General features: G+C 43.7%; 1 long non-coding RNA gene across 2 annotated transcripts; it reads right to left on the reverse strand.

Annotated features, from left to right (window-relative positions):
* Positions 1 to 16,959: 16,959 nt before the first annotated feature.
* Positions 16,960 to 21,788, reverse strand: LOC136549137 (uncharacterized). 2 transcript variants are annotated; one of them, XR_010781852.1, is made up of 5 exons: positions 21,678 to 21,788; positions 21,363 to 21,564; positions 20,541 to 20,591; positions 19,582 to 19,834; positions 16,960 to 18,116 (listed from the first exon to the last, which is right to left on the reverse strand). It is a non-coding gene; the product is annotated as an uncharacterized lncRNA (long non-coding RNA). The 2 variants fall into 2 exon arrangements; XR_010781853.1 differs by having other exon boundaries at positions 16,960 to 19,834.
* Positions 21,789 to 22,331: the final 543 nt, after the last annotated feature.

Below are 22,331 nucleotides of genomic sequence, written 5' to 3' on the forward strand. Positions count from 1 at the left end.
TTTGTTCATTGTCATTTGAACGACGGTGCATTCTATACCGTGAAAACAATTGAATTACAAGTGGTTACATGAATCATATGGTACAATTGATCACAACTCTGTAACTAGCCTATGAAACAGTGAAATGAAATTATGCATTGAGAGAGTGTTTCATTCATCTATAAAGCTAACGTGGCACTCTTGGAAACTCGGTCACAAAACCTTCCACTGAGACTGGCCTTATAGCACTGCGCGCATCGCTCTCCTGTCTCATCTTCTGCCACCTCTTTGTATGTCCCTTCCAAGTGGACTCCACATGTCCGGTCTTTTTTTTTTTTGAAACTGCGCCATTATTTTCTCCTACCATTCGAACTACACGCCTTTCTCATTTCATCGAAAAGTTTTCTGCTCTGCATACCATCCAAATTTTGTTGTATATTAGTTAATTTTTTAAGGACTATTAATTTTTTTTTCATTTACACTAGAGTTCATCAATACAACCATCATTCCTAGGGCTTCAACCCAAGCCTCAACTTTCCATTTTCTTTTGTTCTCCCTCTGTCTCTTACCCATGCCCGACTTCCTCTCTTGCGCCACTAGCACTGCCACCACCCTCCCTTTGGCCATCGATCATAAGATTCGGTCTCCCCGCTAGCTAGAATCGTTCCTCTTCCTCCTCCTCTTCTCGCACCAAATCTTCCCTTCATGTTGGCCATCTTCCCCAAGTTTGGCTGAAATACAAACTTCCTTGAGCTCCTCTCCTTGCTGATTGCCTAAACCCACAAGCTCCTATCCTCATCGACTGCCTAAACTCGCAAGATCCCCTACACCACCAATCACCCTAAGGATGGACTCAAGCTGGCCTTCTTGGAGCTCTACCCCAACCTCGAGCTTTCCTCTGCCACTAACCACCCAAAGTGCGACATCACCTGACATGCTCGTCCTCACCACCTATCCGCCTCTGCTTAGCCACCTCCCCTCCCGTCCGGTTGACCGATCCTCAAGCAAGCCCTCCTAGAGCGTGGCTCAGATCGAGAGCTCGCCTCCCCACAAAGCCATCCATTGCTCACGCAGCGTGGGAGTCAGAGATGAGGCCGCCTTCTGCATATCTTGGTCCAGCATGGCGATTCAGGAGATGGAGAATACGAAAAGAGGAAGCTTTTATCACTAAGGAAGCTTGATTGGTCGTCTGTCATCAACATGAGCTCTAGCCCTCCCTCACCTCCTAGCCAACACATCTGCTCAGGGGCGGACCCAGGATTGGCCAAAGACTAGGGCGTGCTAATTGTGCTTGGCTATAGAAAAAATAGTAATATGGCCACTGTAATTAAGGGCTAAGATTAGGACTAGAGACCTAACGGCTCTAGTGTCAGGTCCGCCATTGCATCTCTTGATCTAAGGTCTAGACAAACAGGTCACGCTCAAATTTAAGGGTCTAAAGTTGGAGCAGCTATTAGAGGGATGAAAGAAAGAAATGGAACTTCACAAATCCCAAGAAAGGGAAGCAATATCTAGCAAAACTCAAGTACTTACCTGAATCCCTCAAACCAAGCCGATATATATCCCGTTTAGAGCACATGCTGCACAAGCTGGATATATAACAACGAATTTTCCTAAATACTACATTACAAAGCAATTCAACGTTACACCTTTTGTTTACATATAAACCCGTGTCGCAAAACAATAGGTGAAGTAGCAATAACCGGTGAAACGCAAGCATGCATCGTGAATTCGTGCATGCTCATTGCTCCTTCTAACGCCTTCCGGTCGGCTCAGTAGCGTGCTGTGCCTGCGCCTGTGCGCGGCCTTCCAGGCGCTTCAAATGTTCCGTCGGGTGGTACCGAATACGTGTACGCCGTGTGTTGCGGCGTGTACGACGCCGCCGGCGGTGGAGCCGTAGCCATTATCCCTCGTTGCGGCACCACGGCGAAGCCCTGGCCCTGGTGCTGGTGCTGCTGCGGCCACGGCTGCTGCCGGCTCCGCGGCACAGTAGTGTTGGCCACCGGGCTGCAGGCGTCGTCGTTGTCTTGGGGGCAGCAGCCGAAGCACGCAAACTTGAGGCACATTCTTTTGGTGATAAGTGGATTGAGTAAGTAGTAGTGGTGGTGGTTAAGTTGCTGCTGGGTGCATCGATGAGGTATGCATATTTTTAATATATGTATATATATATATAGCCTTCAGGCTCGTCGTAGCTCCAGCTAGTCTCGAGCGAGCTTACAGCATGCTTGATGCTGCGAGGCAATGAGAAAAGCTGTGTGGCTGGTCTGTTGCCGGCGACCCCAAAGACTTTCTCCGGGCGGCCAAGTCTGCTTTTCTGCTTAACTTCAAGTTCATTCAAGCGCGCTGTTCATACGGACCAAGGAATTGCAGCTTCATCGTGACGTGGTCGATTGCTCTGGCAAATTTGCTGCAGCGACGTCAGGTCGCGCCCGTCACTGTCGCGTCGTGGGAGACGCGACTACGGGAGCTACTCGTGTTCCACAACGCCGCTCGCGCCATATTCTCTATCGCCGTGTTGGCTGGGCCTCGGCGAATTCAATGGATGCCGTCACTCAAAAACTCACTGCTTAAGCTCATCTCGATGCATGGATGGCCCTGCTACTTTTGACTGTTAAATTACAACTGGCCATATTTGCTTGGCTGATAAATCAAGGCTAAAAGTACCGTTGGCTGATTTGTTATGAGAGAAAAATAGTGTTTGTTCGCTGAAAAAGTATAGCTTATAAGCCAAGCGAACAGGGCCGCCATAGCGTAGCGTCATCCGGTCAGGGCTAACTTTACCAAGAGTTAACTCAGTGAATCAACGATCGCATATGAATCTTCGGGTTGAAGTAAGCTAGGCCGCCTGTGAACTGAATTCGTGAGTTTATTTGTTTGTTGAGGCTGTTGCCTATGTCCACCAACTGTTCGTTGTTTTGCCTAGGAGGAATGCTTGCAACAGCGCCTGAATGTTCTATCAGTCTGATTGTTTCCTCGTTCCTCCAGGAATGCACGTGGACATCAACAAGTAGAATTATGTACTGTGATAGGAGTTTGTTCATTGCATTTGAACGACAGTGCATTCTATACCGTGAAAACAACTGAATTACAAGTGGTTACATGAATCATATGGTACAATTGATCACAACTCTACAACTAGCCTATGAAACAGTGAAATGAAATTATGCATCGAGAGAGAGTGTTTCATTCAACTATAAAGCTAACGTGGCACTCTTGGAAACTCGGTCATGAAACCTTCCACTGAGACTGGCCTTATAGCACTTCGCGCGTCGCTCTCTTGTCTCATCTTCTGTCACCTCTTTGTCTGTCCCTTCCAAGTGGACTCCACATGTCCGGTCTTTTTTGAAACTGCGCCATTATTTTCTCCTACCATTCGAACTACACGCCTTTCTCATTTCATCGAAAAGTTTTCTGCTCTGCATACCATCCAAAATTTGTTGTATATTAGTTAATTTTTTAAGGACTACTAATTATTTTTTCATTTACACTAGAGTTCATCAATACAACCATCATTCCTAGGGCTTCAACCCAAGCCTCAACTTTCCATTTTCTTTTGTTCTCCCTCTGTCTCTTACCCATGCCCGACTTCCTCTCTTGCGCCACTAGCACTGCCACCACCCTCCCTTTGGTCATCAATCATAAGATTCAGTCTCCCCGCTGGCTAGAATCGCTCCTCTTCCTCCTCCTCTTCTCGCACCAAATCTTCCCTTCATGTTGGCCATCTTCCCCAAGTTTGGCTGAGTACAAACTTCCTTGAGCTCCTCTCCTTGTTGATTGCCTAAACCCACAAGCTCCTATCCTCATCGACTGCCTAAACTCGCAAGATCCCACAAGTAGAGAAACGACATTTGATCCATTTCAAAATTTGGCTGTAGTCCCGGTATTTTTCGCGCCCGGGACTAGAGAAACCTTTAGTCCTGGTTGGTAGCTCCAACCAGGACTAAAGGTCCATGCCCAACGGCTATTGCGCTAGGCTTTTGCTGGAGGGGACATTTAGTCCCGGTTGGAGCTACCAACCGGGACTAAAGGTTCACTTTTACTCCCGGTTGGTCCCTCCAACCGGGAGTAAAAGTCTACTCCCGGCTAGAGGCTTCGTCCGGGACTAGAAAGGGACCTTTAGTCCTGGTTTCTGTCTACAACCGGGACTAAAGGTCCCCTCCTATATACCACTTGTTCCTTCCCGAACCCGAGCCACTTCGAGCTCAGTGTTCTTGCTTCATCGCCGGCCTCTCTTCTTCCTCATCACCGGTGATCACAAGATTTCTTCCATTCCTCCATCGATTCTTCGGTTCTAAAGGTTACCAACTTTATACTCTCATGTTTCATCAGTAGCTTATTTCATTTTGTGGACTAGATATATGTGGGTTTTTTATGGTAGATTTTTTTATTTGTAAGCCATTTAAGCTCAAAATCACTTTAAAATTTGCATATTTGGATGAAGGAAGGTTAAAGTAGTTATTCAAAACTAGTATTGAGCTTTCATTTCTAGCATGCATAGCACACTTCATGCTTTAGAGATATAGAGAATTTTAGAGTTTTTTTTTAATTTTATTTGTTTATAAAATGAGAAATTTATATTATATTAAAAATGAGTATAGAGAGTAGATGGCAACTACTTCTGGGTCCTCGGCCTCTCATCGGGTTACAAAGCGACTGAGGCCGGACCTCTCTCTCATTGCATGCGGCAAGTGTGAGGAGAAAATTGTGATGGAGTACCGGGTGAGGAAGGAGTGTCCCAACAAGGGATGTATTTTCTACAAGTGTCTAGATCGCAATGTGAGTTATTTTATCGCATTTGATGATTATGGTTAATTTATACTTATTTTCCTGATGATTGTGATTAAAGTTCTAATTTTTTGTTTTAATTTCAGTGGAATGGTACTGGATGTTCAGGCTGGTACTGGAAGGAAGAGTATGTTGAACACGTGCAAAACTCTCTTGCACAGGCGGCTACGGCGGCTGATGAGGCAGTGATCCTGCGAAAGAAGCCCATAGATGTTGAACAAACGCATGATCTGTCTATTTTAGTTGGGATTGGTCGCGAAATCTTTATGCTGCTGAAGTGCATTTTAGCTTTAGTTTTTTAGTGGTAGTTGGGATTGTCTACATTATAGCGAGACTTTCATAAATTAATACCTTGTGTGGTGGCATGCATGTCGTATAATTAACTAATTATGTTCTAGATTTTAATATGGTATGTATGTCCTGTAATGCAGATGAGCCGGTATTGGATGTACAATACTGATCGCCGCACCCAAGAGTTCATTGAGGGCGTGCATTCTTTCTTACATGTGGCCGAGGCAAACAAACGCGATGGTTTCATGTGCTGCCCATGTGCCATATGTAAGAATTTGAAGGAATATACTAGCTCAAGGAGTCTTCATTCACACTTGTTGAAGTCAGGTTTCATGTCAAACTATATTTGTTGGACGAAGCATGGAGAAACCGGGGTTGTAATAGAAGAATGTGAAGAAGAACAATGGGACGATGATGACATTATTGCTGAATATGGGGCCTTCAATGATACTGCAATGGGGGAAGCTAAAGAAGAGGTTGGGGCAGAAGATGAGCCCACTGATGATCTTGGTCAGGCCATTCGTGACGCACAAAAAGAATGCGAAAGTGAAAAGGAGAAGATCAAGTTCGAGCGCATGCTAGAGGATCACAAGAAATTGCTATACCCAACTTCTGATGTGGGGCAGAAAAAGTTGGGTACCACACTGGAATTGCTGCAATGGAAGACAAAGAATGGTGTATCTGATAAGGAATTTGGGGAGTTACTGAAAATCCAAAAAAAGATGCTTCCGAAGGATAACAAATTGCCCATCACTACGTACGAAGCAAAACAGGTAGTCTGTCCTTTGGGATTAGAAATCCAGAAGATACATGCATGTCCTAATGACTGCATCCTCTACCGTGGTGAGGAGTACGAGAAGTTAGATGCATGCCCAGTATGTCATGCATCGCAGTATAAGATCAGGCGAGATGACCCTAGTGATGTTGAGGGCGAACGTCCCATGAAGAAAATCCCTGTCAAGATTATGTGGTATGCTCCTATAATACCATGCTTGAAACGTCTGTTTAGAAACAAAGACCATTCAAAGTTGTTGCGATGGCACAAAGAAGACAGTAAGGTAGACAATATGTTGAGACACCCTATTGATGGGTCCCAGTGGAGAGCAATCGATAGAGAATTCCTGGAGTTTGTAAATGACGCAAGAAACTTAATGTTTGCTTTAAGTACGGATGGTATGAATCCTTTCAGGGAGCAGAGCGGTAGTCATAGCACTTGGCCTGTTACTCTATGTATCTACAACCTTCCTCCATGTTTATGCATGAAGCGTAAGTTTATTATGGTGCTAGTGCTCATCCAAGGCCCAAGGCAACCTGGCAACGACATCGATGTGTACCTGAGGCCACTAGTTGAAGAACTTCTACTTATGTGGAATAGACCAGGTGTATGTGTGTGAGATGAGCACAAACAGGAGCACTTTGACCCACGAGCATTGTTGTTTGTAACAATCAATGATTGGTCTGCTCTAAGTAATCTTTCAGGACAATCAAACAATGGATATAATGCATGCATGCACTATTTCGATGACATTAAAGGTATATTCTTGAAAAAATATTGAAAGATCGTGTACCTTGGCCATCGTCGATTTCTTCCTACGAATCACCCCCTAAGAAAGAAAGGTAAGCATTTTAAAGGTAAGGCAGACCACCAGACCAAGCCGGGCAACCAAACTGGTGAGGATGTACTCAATATGATCAAGGATGTGAAAGTAGTATTTGGAAAGGCACATGGCAGCGAACCTATTCCGAACGATGCCGACGATCACGCACCCATGTGGAAGAAGAAGTCCATATTTTGGGAGCTACCCTATTAGTAAGTCCTAGAGGTCCGTAGCACGATCGACGTGATGCACCTGACGAAGAATCTTTGTGTGAACCTGCTAGGCTTCATGGGTGTGTATGGGAAGCCTAAGGACACACTTGAAGCACGATAGGACCTGCGGTGTTTGAAAGAATGAGACAACCTGCATCCAGAGAAGATAGATGATGGATGCCATTACTTAAGTCCTGCCAGCTATACTCTTAGCAAAGAAGAGAAGGAAAGCATGTTTGAATGCCTAGCAAGCATCAAGGTACCATCTGGATTCTCCTCGAATATAAAGGGTATAATAAATGTGCCAGAGAAGAAATTCCTAAACTTAAAGTCCCATGACTGCCACGTGCTCATGACATAATTGCTTCCCATTGCATTAAGAGAAATTCTACCTCCAAATGTACGTCTAGCCACCATGAAGCTATGTGCATTCCTCAATGCAATTTTTCAGAAGGCAATCGATCCAATGGATCTAGCTAAACTACAGAATGATGTGGTTCAATGTCTTGTCAGCTTTGAGTTGGTGTTCCGTCCTTCCTTCTTTAATATCATGACACACCTCCTAGTTCACCTGGTCAAGGAGATTAGCATTCTCGGTCCTGTGTTCCTACACAACATGTTCCCCTTTGAGAGGTTCATGGGAGTCCTAAAGAAATATGTTCACAACTGTGCTTGACCAGAAGGAAGCATCGCCAAGGGCTATGGAACAGAGGAGGTCATTGAGTTTTGTGTTGACTTTATTCCCGACCTTGACCTGATTGGTGTTCCTGAATCGCGACACGAGAGGAGACTAAGTGGAAAGGGGACACAAGGGAAGAAACCATATATTGGTATGCAGGACAATTATTTTAATAAAGCACACTACATAGTTTTGCAAAACTTCTCTTTGGTGGATCCGTATATCGAGAAACATAAAGAGTTGCTCCGATCCGAGTTTCCAGGGAAGTCTGAAGCTTGGATTACATGTCAGCACATAGAAACTTTCAGCGACTGGTTACGAAAAGAATGTCAGGGTGATGAGAGTATTGATGAGCAACTTTATTTGTTGGCTAGGCAGCCATCGTGGCATATCCTCACATACAAAGGGTACGAGATAAATGGGAATACATTTTACACACTAGCCCAAGATAAAAGGAACACCAACCAAAACAGTGGTGTCCGCATAGATGCCACCGACCCTAATGGAAATAAGCAAACATATTATGGCCGCATAGAGGAGATATGGGAACTAAACTATGCACCTACTTTTAAGGTACCTTTGTTCAAGTGCCAATGGGTAAAAGCGACTGGAGGCGGGGTAGCAGTCGACAACCAGTATGGAATGACAACCGTGGACCTCAACAATATTGGGTACAAAGACGAACCGTTCGTCCTTGCCAAGGATGTGAATCAGGTGTTCTATGTCAAGGACATGTCTACAAAACCGAAGAGAGGGAAAAACAACAACGACCCAATCAATGAGCCAAAGCGCCACATAGTTCTTTCAGGGAGAAGAAACATCGTCGGAATTGAAGACAAGTCAGACATATCAGAAGATTATAAAAAGGATGACCGAATTCCACCCTTAACAGTGAACAAAGACCCAAGCATCCAGCTAAATAATAAGGACACTCCATGGTTACGGCGCGATCATAACCAAGGGATATATGTTAAGAAGTTCACTACTGTGCCCGCTTGATATATATATAGTGATGTATTAGACCTATTATGTAATAATTGTGACTTCAGATTTTTTTGTCGTGTTTTCATATTTTCTACGGTTTAAATGAATTTTCTGCTAGACGGTGGATTTCCCGTAGAGAATGTGTGATGAAAACCCAAATGATGAACGTTAATAAGATGTGAAAATTAATTTCCTGTCGAAAAACAATAGTTTTAAAGATTTTAATTAAGTAGTATATTTTTGCATGGTGCAAATTGTAATTATTATTTACACTATGTCAAATATTTATATAGTAAAACAAAAGAGTTTAGTTTACAAATTTTTGTTGTGTATAATAATGCAAAACCAAGTCCAAGAAAAATTTTTATAATTTTTTTGGATAACATTTTATTTATTAGGCAATTAATAACTCTCTGTATATTTATATAAAAGAAATATATAAAAAAAGGAAAAAACTTATGGAAACTGGAGAAAGCCAACTGCAGCTCCCCCTTTTCTCCCGGGTGGATCAACCACCCGGGACTAAAGGTGGAGCTTTAGTCCCGGGTGTAGCCACGACCCGGGAATAAAGGGCATTTTGACGGGCCGCGAAAACTGCAGCTCCCCCTTTACTCCCGGGTGGCACCCAGGAGTAAAGGGGGAGCTGCAGTTTTCACGGCCCGTCAAAATGCCCTTTATTCCTGGGTCGTGGCTACACCCGGGACTAAAGCTCCACCTTTAGTCCCGATTCTAACCATCGCCTAGGACTAAAGAATCTTTAGTCCCGGTTGATAGCTCCAACCGGGACTAAAGGTCTCCCTTTATAAACCACGCCCTAGTTCTCTTTCTCTCTGTCTCCGCCACGTCGTCGCCTCATCTTCTCCACCAGATCGATTCAGCAGCGTCGCCGCCCCCAGGCAACCACCCTAGCCTCACCTCGTCACGCGCGCATGCTATCACTGGCCCCACGCGCACATGCTCTTCTTCTCCGGCCGACCAGCACGCCTCGCTCGTCCTCACTGGAGCATGCGCCGTCCTTGTCCCCGGCCCCCACCTCGCTCGTGCTCACCAGAGCTCGCCGAGCCTTCCCCGCGCTGCCTCACCGGAGCTCGCCCGAGCCTTCCCCGCGCTCGCTGCCTCACCGGTGAGATGAATTCTGGTTGTTAAAAAGATGACATGGGAAGCTATAGTTATTATTTTTATATTGTCCCAGATATGGAGAAAATATCAAAGTCAAGATTAGGATGGTAAATCCAGGCTTTTCTCAACATGCTATATACCGAACTCATTCTTTTTTTGATACCGAACTCATTAGAAAATGTCTGTTTACAAAGTGTCAATCTTTTTTTCTTCGCTGGACAACCGGAGCGCGCCCGAGCCTTCCCCGCGCTGCCTCACTGCAGCTAGGTACAAATGGAAACCAAGGAAAGATGTTGTCTGTTCACAAGTTTTGGCTGCTGGCATGTTTTGGAAACCAAGGAAATATTATGCTATTTTCTCTTGTATGTGCCTGTCAGTAGCATTTGTGTCATGTTACGTCAACCAAAATAATGGACATGATTATGCTATTTTTTGATATCTTGTATGTGCCTGTCAGTAGCGTGAATCGATCATGAATGAACCGTCAAACAAGGCAACCTAAACGATACTCAGCGCTGGTGAAACCCCGTCGGATCGGATCAATAAAGCGGTGGCTTACGTGATCTTAGAATTGATTTTTCTATGAAATGAAAAACTTAGAAAATAGTTAGAAAATTATAGAAAATCCATACTAGTTGAACTTGCGGACCGTGTTCATCTCGGCTAGCATGTTCTCTGTCGAGCAGTAACGAACATCAAGGAGGAGCTTTGATTCTACGAGGGAGAGCGGCAATGGTCGTGGAAGACCGTGTTCCCTTCCTCGTAGAATCGGAGCTCTTCCTTGATCAAGTACGGTGTCGTCCGGTAGAGAAATGCTCACCGAGATGATCACGTAAGTAAGGTCAACTAGTACAGATGATTATTTATTGAAACATGTTTTATTTTTTATAGATATATCTAGTGGAGTAAAAGCTAGATGGCTGCCCCGAGAGACAACATGGATGAAGAAATGATTAATATTATCAACACCGGCACTCAATTTGCCGATGGTGACCAGCAGGATGTAGATGACGGGAGTCAATACCTGGCTCTTGAAGATAAACAAGAAAATATTGTGCAAGAAAATACTGGCGAGGTATATATATTTATATATATATATTTGAATATTGTATATATATATTCGAATATCTATCATCTATTATGTGTACACATGATATTTATTTATTCTTTTTTATAACAGCAAAAAGCAAAAATATTCGAGGCCCGAAAAAGCCATTGGAGGGGCGCTACATAATATCAGAATCCAATATCGAGACAGGCGAACCACTTGGTCCACATGCAAGGAAATTTGTGCAACACTGTGGGTACCTTGTAAGGGACAGACTTCCGATCAGTGCCCGTGAATGGAAGTAAAAGATCAACAAGCCTCATGTTAGTTTTGTCTCTGATCTTGATAAGAATTTAATTTGGGATAATATCCTTCAACATTTCACGTTGCAAGCGGATGATTATGATGATATCAATGATGATGAATTGAAGGAGCTAGTTCGAAAGTGGGCTATGAAGAAGATGGCCACATAATTCCAGACTTGGAAGAAATCCCTATACACGAAATACATCAAGAAGAACCTAACGCCCAATTTCAATACTAGGGGCATGCTCGCGAAGTTGAGGCTCTACTGGAATGATTTTGTACAGTATAAGACATCGGAAGAGGGTGAAGAATGGGTGAGAAGGAACCAAGAGAATGCCCGATAGAAGGTATACCACCATGGCATGGGATCTGGTGGCTACGCGACTGCCATTCCCAAATGGGAAAAAATAGAAGCGGGCATTCTTGCCAAGGGTATCACACTAGAATCACTCAATTGGCCCAAACGCGCGAAGAATTAGTTTTTCGCTCATGGGAGAAGACTGGACCTAGAGATCGGGAAGCTGGTTTATGGCCCAAAACTCAAAAGAGCAACATAAAGATTTTCTTATACTCTACAAGCTAAAGCTATTGGTGCGTTCAGACCCAATAGAGAGAAGGATGAACTGACGTATGCCATCGGGACTGCTGAACACAGTGGTCGAACGAGAGGTTTAGGACGGAACATTTCTTAGGAGCATGATTTCTCTAACGATAGAGATACCTACAAAAGCCGGCAGAGAAGGAAGGATGAGGAAGCAGCGCAGATCAGCAGGTTGGAGGAATATGTTCGTGAGTCATGGGAGACGTTGCTTCAAGCACAGGAGCGCGAAAAAAAATATGCAAGCTAGAATGCAGGACAAAATCATAAAGCAAGTGCAAATAGCAATGAGTGCCCAAAGGCAGACATCAGATCCAGGAATCAACATTAATATTAGCCCCCCTGATCAGCTGAAAAGCAGCTGCGCTTCCACGGAGTTGCCAAATCAAGATGACGCAATGCTACGTTTCTTTGTGGATGACATCACTGCACCATTTACATCATGTGAGATACATATTCCAAAAGAGAATGCCACAATCATGGTGGCTCTCGGTGTTTTTTCTCCTCTAGATCCTACCAAGACACCAAGAATCCATAGGACAATAATACCACCTGGATATGTTAGCGTCTCAGTGGATAGAGTTAACAAAGGTTTTAGTGATCTGGCTCTTGACATTCCAGGAGGTGATGGAGAGAAGACTCTAGGAGAAGCAGAGAAGACATTCATACTATGGCTCAAGCGCTACATCATTATTCCCGGGGTCTCTAGTCCACCGCCGCTTCCTCAATTGCCAGACAATAGGTGCGGACAAAAGTGAACAAAAATTTTTTCACTAATTTCCTATTGACATGCATGATTAAAAATAATAATTTCTTATACCTAATTATTCTTTTTTGTACTCACACAGCAGGGTCTCTGCCAACCTAAATCCAATTATTCAATCTCCAGATCATCATAGTGCTCCGGGCAATCAGGTGGCAACACCGCCACCGCCACCGCCTCCACCTCCAAGGAGGTCTCCAACGGCTTCCCTGCCTCCCTTGATGACTAAGAAGAAGCCAGCTCCTAAGAGGTTCGCCCCGCAAACGAAGCAGTTGGCCTATCAGCCAGCAAAGAAGAAAGCCTCATCTAATCCAGTTATTCCCCAAAAACTGTTTTACAAGAAAAGTGAAAAGAAATTAAATGCTACAGTACAAAAAGATGTGGACAGTTTCTTCAAAAAAGTGAAAAAGCAACGAGAAGCGAGGGAGAACCTGAAGAAACCGTACTTCTACCTATCTCCAGATCTTCTAAGAAAGAAGGTGGACCAGAAAAAGCGGAAATCTCAAAAGACCCTGCCAAAATCGGACTACGACCGCTCTCTCACCAAGTCATTTGAGGCGGCGCAGAAAAAGACTAGACCAGGGAAATGTGTTGCACAACTCGGACAACAATCGCAATAATCAGTCCCCCCTCTTGTCGTTCGTAATTAATATGATTCGAACTTAGACTTAGACGTCGATTTTGAGGAGCTGGCTCAGTTTTACGAGGAAACTGGTTTGGACCTTGCCCAAGTGCTCGCTGAAGGACCATCTGCTCCGAAAGTGGATCCTTGGAAGAAATTTGAATATGAAAATAGTCTATACAACCCTGAGGTCTTAGGTGAACTGGGTACATAAATGTACCTGCTAAACAAGTGGTACATGGCAGCGTGTGAACAGGGAGAGACCTTTGTTCCTGTCAGAGTTAGAAACCAACATTACTTCCGTGGCGATAGCGTTATATATGTCGAGTTTATAGAATTACACCAACTATGCCACCTGGACTCTCTCGACAAAAGTCTCATTATCTGCTATTGTCTGTAAGTGTGATTATTTTCTACTATTAAAGTGTATATATATAAAGCTACATGTATATATATAAATTATATATCCTCACACTATATTTTTATATATGCAGATATGAGATGACATAACTCAGAAAGAGAAAGGATAATGATGTTGGTTTTGTTGATCCAAATGTCGTATTCAAACACCCTAACCCTCCGCCTCAATGGAAAGCTGAACTTGAGAAAAATCTCATGAGGTTCTTAGTGAACCAACAAAATAAGGACATACTCTTCCCCTACAACTTCAAGTGAGTGTTAAATAATTAATGTCGATCATATGAACATTTGTTCAATTATTTGCTTACTAGCTAAGCTATCTCCTATATATATATATGTTGACTCTAGTTAATGTCGATCATATTTGTGTATAAAAACATATGCAGCAATCACTGGATATTGATGGTCATCGATATGGCCAATAGTCGATTGAGCATCTTAGACTCGTTAAGAAAAGAGCAAACAGAGTATCAAGACATGATAGATATTATCCAAGGATAATTTGGTCTCTCTAGCAACTATATATACCCGGATCTCTTAACTGCAACAATTATTAAAGGCCAAATTAATTTTTTATTTTATTGGGCGCAGTGTTTGGAAAAGTTTCATTGAGGAACACCACATGAAACATTGCAAAGCGCCACTGGATGTAATCGCACACAAAGTAAGTACTAGCTACATTTATATATATATAATTCAATTAACACCATGCATGCTTTCAATTCATCGGATCTTTTTTTTTCGTAAAAGTGGGTTCTGAGGCAAGAACAGGGGAACAACTACTGCGGATACTATGTTTGCGAGTTCATCATGGCGTACGTAAAAAGAACTCCTGAAGAGATCCTCAAAATACGTTATATAAATATATTCATATATTCACAATTTCTTTTGTTGCTCATATATATAAGTAATCACGTGACCAACATATATATATATATATATATATATATATATATATATTAATACTTTTCCTTTAACTTTTATTGAAGACTCTATGGTTGAAGGAAAAAAGTCATACGACGTGACCAACTGAAAGTAATTCAAGAGACCATAGCAGGATTTCTTAATGACCAGGTCCTCAACCCCGCCGGCGAGTTCTACAATGACGTCAACGAAACATGGAAGCCAAACCAGATGGAGTGAATTTGTTATCCCAATGATATGATAGAATATACAATGCAAGCTTTATTTGTAATATATATACACACACACACACATATTATATGTACATAAAATAACATACAATATATGTATATGCATGTAATATATACGTTAGTTTCATACTTTAGTTTGTACAAAATGTTCGAACATTATAAACGTGTAGAATACGTATATTACTAGCAGCGTAGAATGCGTATTCGAAAACCTATTCGAAAACCAAAACGAATCATCAATTGAAAATAGAAACAAAAAAGGGAAAAAATGAAACCTTTAGTCCCGGTTGATAACACCAACCGAGACTAAAGGGCCGCCGCACGTGGCCAGGCCGGGAGGCCTCTTTAGTCCCGATTGGTAGACCAACCGGGACTAAAGGAGGGACCATTTAGTCTCGGATCCGTGCTCCCAGTTGGGAAACCGGGACTGAAGGGGTTTCCCAACCGGGAGTAAAGCCCGTTTCTGTACTAGTGTCCCCTACACCACCAATCACCCTAAGGATGGACTCAAGCTGGCCTTCTTGGAGCTCTACCCCAACCTCGAGCTTTCCTCTGCCACTGACCACCCAAAATGCAACATCACCTGACATGCTCGTCCTCACCACCTGTCCGCCTCTGCTTAGCCACCTCCCCTCCCATCCGGTTGACCGATCCTCAAGCAAGCCCTCCTAGAGCGTGGCTCAAATCGAGAGCTCTCCTCCCCACAAAGCCATCCATTGCTCATGCAGCGTGGGAGTCAGAGATGAGGCCGCCTTGTGCCATATCTTGGTCCAGCATGGTGATTCGGGAGATGGAGAATACGAAAAGAGGAAGCTTTTATCACTAAGGAAGCTTGATTGGTCGTCTGCCGTCAGCATGAGCTCTGGCCCTCCCTCACCTCCTGGACAACACATCTGCTCAGGGGCGGACCCAGGATTGGTCAAAGACTAGGGCGTGCTAATTGTGCTTGGCTATAGAAAAAATAGAAATGTGTCCACTGTAATTAAGGGCTAAGACTAGGGCCAGAGCCCTAGCGGCTCTAGTGTCAGGTCCACCATTGCATCTCTTGATCTAAGGTCTAGACAAGCAGGTCCTACAAAAGTAGGCGCTCAAATTTAAGGGTCTGAAGTTGGAGCAGCTATTAGAGGGATGAAAGAAAGAAATGGAACTTCACAAATCCCAAGAAAGGGAAGCAATATCTAGCAAAACTCAAGTACTTACTTGAATCCCTCAAACCAAGCCGATATATATCCCGTTTAGAGCACATGCTGCACAAGCTGGATATATAACAACGAATTTTCCTAAATACTACATTACAAAGCAATTCAACGTTACACCTTTTGTTTACATATAAACCCGTGTCGCAAAACAATAGGTGAAGTAGCAATAACCGGTGAAACGCAAGCATGCATCGTGAATTTGTGCATGCTCATTGCTCCTTCTAACGCCTTCCGGTCGGCTCAGTAGCGTGCTGTGCCTGCGCCTGTGCGCGGCCTTACGGGCGCTTCAAATGTTCCGTCGGGTGGTACCGAATACGTGTACGCCGTGTGTTGCGGCGCGTACGACGCCGCCGGCGGTGGAGCCGGAGCCATTATCCCTCGTTGCGGCACCACGGCGAAGCCCGGGCCCTGGTGCTGGTGCTGGTGCTGGTGCTGCTGCGGCCACGGCTGCTGCCGGCTCCGCGGCACAGTAGTGTTGGCCACCGGGCTGCAGGCGTCGTCGTTGTCTTGGGGGCAGCAGCCGAAGCACGCAAACTTGAGGCACATTCTTTTGGTGATAAGTGGATTGAGTAAGTAGTAGTGGTGGTGGTTAAGTTGCTGCTGGGTGCATCGATGAGGTATGCATATTTTTAATATATGTATATATATAGCCTTCAGGCTCGTCGTAGCTCCAGCTAGTCTCGAGCGAGCTTACAGCATGCTTGATGCTGCGAGGCAATGAGAAAAGCTGTGTGGCTGGTCTGTTGCCGGCGACCCCAAAGACTTTCTCCGGGCGGCCAAGTCTGCTTTTCTGCTTCAACTTCAAGTTCATTCAAGCGCGCTGTTCATACGGACCAAGGAATTGCAGCTTCATCGTGACGTGGTCGACTGCTGGGGCAAATTTGCTGCAGCGACGTCAGGTCGCGCCCGTCACTGTCGCGTCGTGGGAGACGCGACTACGGGAGCTACTCGTGTTCCACAACGCCGCTCGCGCCATATTCTCTATCGCCGTGTTGGTTGTGCCTCGGCGAATTCAATGGATGCCGTCACTCAAAAACTCACTGCTTAAGCTCATCTCGATGCATGGATGGCCCTGCTAGTTTTGACGTTAAATTACAACTATTCACTTGGCTGATAAATCATGGCTAAAAGTACAGTTGACTGATTTGTTATGAGAAAAAAATACTGTTTATTCGCTAAAAAAATATGGCTTATAAAAGCGAACAGAACCGCCCTAGCGTAGCATCGTCCAGTCAGGGCTAACTTTACCAAGAGTTAACTCAGTGAATCAACGATCGCATATGAATCTTCGGGTTGAAGTAAGCTAGGCCTGCTACTGGGGCTGAACCCGCTCTATGCACCCACAAACTTGATCACTTGAACCTGTTGGGATTTTGACGCAGGAGAAACTCATGACAGAAAACACTCTGTAGGAGCATAGACAACGCTATTTGCCCTCGGCGGCCCCAGTTATCAGATTCTGCAGCCCAAGACTAATATCAGATTCTGCAGTCTGAACACAGTATCGGCCCGGAATAAGCACCTTCAGTAAGTCTTATGGGCCCGGCAGAAGCCCAGAAGGAAGACTTTATACTTTTTCTTATACTAGTTGAGTGCCCATAGTAAAACATCTCATGACATACAACCACAAAAGACATACAACCACAAAAGTAAAATATATCAGATTCTGCAGCCCAAGACTAATATCAGATTCTGCAGTCTGAACACAGTATCGGCCCGGAATAAGCATCTTCAGTAAGTCTTATGGGCCCGGCAGAAGCCCAGAAGGAAGACTTTATACTTTTTCTTATACTAGTTGAGTGCCCATAGTAAAACATCTCATGACATACAACCACAAAAGTAAAATATACATAGAATCCCATGTCATCACAAATAATTAACATTAAAACACATAATTCAAATTAATTTATTTGAAATAAAGAAACCAGTACGATGTTATTAACTTCACTCAGATAGAGGAAAAATAGGCAATAATTCATTGTTTTTTGTTTGTTAGACTAATATAGCATTGAAGATAATGTCATACACCTTCAGGTATGTTGGCTGCGTTTTTGTTCCCCGTGTATGTGAGTAGGTGTAGCACGATGTGCTTCCTCACTTCATTAGTAGTGTTAGTCTTGTCACTCAATGGTGCGGGAGAGGCACTATTTTCCATTGAGTGTACCCACAATTTAACCACTCGTCTAATACGGTAACCATTAGTTGAAGAATATGAAAGATAGCTATGCATATATATATCTGATGAAGTCTTAAACCAAAGTAATTAACTACAGGTTCCAGAAAATTAATATGCGGAGTAGCTGAACAAACCTGCGAAATATGTAGCTTATACTAACGGCTGCTCACTTCCTAAATTGTCCTATAAAAAATTGGCATCAATAAGCGACTTGGAAGCACATGGAAGTTCAACCAAAGATCAACATGCTATGTCAGAAAGCTCTAGAATTGTTAGATCAACCATTTTCAGGATGACAAGGGCAATGAGTTCTATATTGGTAACATGGAAAAAAAAAAAGAGTATTGTAATTATAGTTTATTACAATGACCACTATATTTTTAGCAATATTCACTTTCCGAGGTGCATATTTTCATTGATATGGTGCACAGCTGCAGCAAGACTGTGCAATCAAGCAACGGGGCAACAACCATATATGTACAAGTAATATATTCAGATTCTAAGGTATGCTGCATGGAAATTTAAAAAGTGAAGACACTGGAACAATAAATAAATTAGTCAATAATTGAATTAGAAAGTATAAATAAAGACAGGTTAGCGATAACTGAATTAGTTTAGATGCCTGTGAGTTTGCAAACAGTGAAATGCAGTCGCTATTGGTGTTGCAAACTGCAGCTTGTGGACCTAAAGGAGTTTAACAATGGTGGTTTGCTCAGATGTAGTAGATGCATTCAGAATTGAGAGTCTCAGATACTAAACAACCCATCCTCACTCCAGCCGTTTCATTTGAGAATATATTTTAGTTTTCATTTGTCCTCGCTTGTGGGAAATGCTCAGGGAACCAAACACAAATCGAATTTATCAATTGAAAGTTAGTTGACGGCAGCCTAAAGTTCAGAGAGGTAGCAGCCCAAAGATCGGTACCAATTACAAAAATGCAGGAAAAAGATATGCTATAGAACCAGATGCGTGTTAGCTGTTGAATGAGCAATTGACCATGCGATGCAACAGGAACAAAAAGAAAAGACCACGATATTTGAAATTTGATGAAATTTGAATGTGCTGTGTAGCTGTACCAAAAATGAAAGCAGTAACGTGCAATCCTGGACAAAACAGCATGCTATGAAATGCAAGGGAGAGAAGGCCATCAACAGTAGGTGTAAAACAAAGTTTTAAATTTTTATGGTCACAGAGGAAAATAAAGTTGCTGACAAAATTTAAACAAAGGTGGCTACATTATTGAGCATGCAAAAACTTCAAAATGAGGAACAAAAGATCTGCGTAAGACAAAATTTTTAGTGTACTGAAATTTTTCAGTTTCATGATTCGATTCTTAAAATGGGAGTTCTGAATGTTCTTCAACAGCATAGAAATCATGTTTCGAAAGAAAAGTGCCTAGCAGTCATCGACCAGCTCGTAACAGGAGTTTTTATATCCATTTAGTTCTAACAAAGTCAATTTGTCATGGTTGCTGGTCCTACTACATGTACTATAAATTGGCAGAATTGCTAAGAACTTCCTCCTACATGTACTTCAGCATGTAATAGTACTAAATAATATACCATTCAGATCAAAGCACAAAGAACCGCAGGCGCAATGTAATTGGATCAGATCCGAATACAAATTCACATAGAAGGGGTGGGCATACCTGTTGGGTGCCTGACAATGATCTGACGAAGGGACTGAGGAAGACACAAGCGCCGCTGCGGCGGTGGCGGCGGCGGCAGCGCAGACCTCAGCACCTGGCGTGACGGAGCATGGGGCGGTCTGGTACAGCCTGCTGTGTGGCGTCGTGGTGTCCGGCGTGACAGAGCTAGATTGTTGCTGTGCTGAACCAATGAAGCTCCTTGAGGGGACCCTGAAGGGAATTTTCTTCGGCAACTACAAGCCAATTCACTAACCTGTCCAATGTGAACATGATGAAGTATTGCAAAGTGCTATTTATTTAGTCACCTTGTTACTTAATCACATCATATTATCTTTGTATATGGTTACCATGACCAAATTTACATGCAAAAGCTTTTCTATATACAGGTGCAGTAATATTGGAGTATCTTTGTATCAGATAACAATAATAAGTTCAAGTCATAGCTTGCACAGTGACATTTTCAGAGAAGTCACCTTGTCCAGTGATAATCAATTTTCAGAAAAATATGATCAGAAACAATCTTTTTGTCAGGACTACTTACTAATCAACCCATCCTCAATCAATGAATCTGGGGATAACTTGACATAATGAATGGACAGGGTACTTGGCCTTGGACTGGATGGTTAATTGGGAAAAGCAAGACAGAAAATTCAGAACATTTCACAATTGAAGCCTAGTTCACATGCAGGGTACATCTGCTAATTCACAGGCAAAGTATCATGAGGCTCAGAGATGACAAAAACTTTTTACACCAAATACATATATATATTTCAATATCACTTTGTTCTACTTATGAAGCCTAGTTCAAGTAAGCCACACTGAAATAGCTGGATCATGAAATTTAAAAATTTTATTCATTTATCCGACACTGTGACTGTACATCATTAGTGAACCATAGTACCATGACTGTATGGAAAAGGCAATAAACAGTAGAAATAGCTGGTCAATCAAGGGCTTACTTGAGGCTCGCAGGTGGAGTGTGAGTACAAAAATGTACTCTTAACAGAAACCTGCGACACATAGAAAGCATAAATAATATGAACATGATTACAATTTTGTTTTATAACCATTAATATTTTTTAGAATCATTTCATTATGGCATCAGGGTAGCTGATCAAAACATTGACAACTACCAAGCAAATGCCATTCTGTTTTTTCAGACGATGGGAATTAGTACCAAACATCCATGTTTACAGCTCAGAATCTTCTGTCATGGAACTGAAAAAAAATTCAGACGATGGGAATTAGTTGCTGTTTCTCTAGGATAGCAAAACCTAAAAGTCCTCTTGAAGCACTTTGACCAAAGCTTCAGGAAGCAACTTCTACCCTCATCAGGTGCTTTGTGTTCAGTTGAAGCACGAGGCATAAGTTGGAATAAATCACAGGATTGTTTAATTATAGCATAGGTGCAGATACACATAACTGTCGTATAGCATATTAAGTTTATCAACTGGAATGGATACACACAAGCAGCACGAGAAGTATTAGATTTGGAGGGCTTGAAGTAGTAGTGTGTCAATCAGACCAACGCCCAAATTGAGGTGAAATCGAGCTGTCTGCTTCCCCACAAATTTCAACTCTTAACATTAACGTCAGATCTTAGTGCCTACTACTACACAATTGAGGATGAATTCACAATTGAGGCTGGAAAGGAGACAAATCACATTGTGGTACCACAGATCTTACTGCCTACTACTACACAAATGAGAATGGGAATTCCGAATATAAACCTTCAGTATCAGCAGTGAAGGGCGGGCTTGGTGAAAGCGGTAGAGTCTTACCGCCTGTGACCGGAAGTTCTCGGGTTCAAGTCGTGGTCTCCTCGCATTGCACAGGTGAGGGTAAGGCTTGCCACTGACACCCTTTCCCAGACCCTGCCACTGGGTACACCCCTTTTTAACACCGTCAGTATCAGCAGCATGTCATGTCAAAGTGCAGGTCATTGATGTCCGCTTTTTCATCGTGCTTTGCTTTGGAGAACCCCTGAATGTGATGACAAAGCTAAGCTCACAAGCAAAACTATTTCTAAGCGGAGGACTGATGAACCAGAGTAGCAATTTCAGAAAATAGGTGCTCAAACAATGCGGAGGACTTACTGCTGTGCGACGGGCTAGGGCGGGTGTCGGGGTCAGCGTCGTGGCCGACGTCTTCACCGTCCACGGGGGTGGGGGGTGGGGGGGTGGGGGGGGGGGGGGGGGGGGGGGGGCGGTCGCAGCGGGGAGGAGGAGGCCGGGTGCCGGGTCGGCGGGGGCGACGAGGAGTCTGGGTGCCGGGGTTCCGGGGTTGTCAGCGTCGCGGCCGACGTCGTCGGCGTCGGGGGCCGCTTCGCAGCGGGGAGGAGGACTAGAGGAGGCCGGGTGCCGGGGTTGGCGGGGGCAGCTGGGAGGAGGAGGCCGTGTGCCAGGGTCGGCGTCGCGGGGCGAGGTCGTGGAGCCAAGGTTTGTGCGTCGGTTGCTGGAAGGAAACGTGCGGCTGGGGGCGCGGAATTGACCGAGGCGAGGAAGAGGAACTGACCCGGGCGGGGCGATTAGGACTACAGCGGGGCGATTACGAGCGGAGCGAAGCGATTAGTTGCTAATCTGACGATAACATCTGGGTCTTTTTAGTTGTAGAGATTCCTTCAATCGTTCCCAGCCTGGCGCGGTCCCTAGATAAATTTCTTGAACAGTAGCACTACTTTCACAGGGCAATGATTATATTTAAAACAAAATAACCGGCTCATTAACCCGTGTTCTTGTACATAATTTATT

This window comes from Miscanthus floridulus, chromosome 1 (genome assembly GCF_019320115.1).
Source record: "Miscanthus floridulus cultivar M001 chromosome 1, ASM1932011v1, whole genome shotgun sequence".
NCBI classification, from domain to species: domain Eukaryota; kingdom Viridiplantae; phylum Streptophyta; class Magnoliopsida; order Poales; family Poaceae; genus Miscanthus; species Miscanthus floridulus.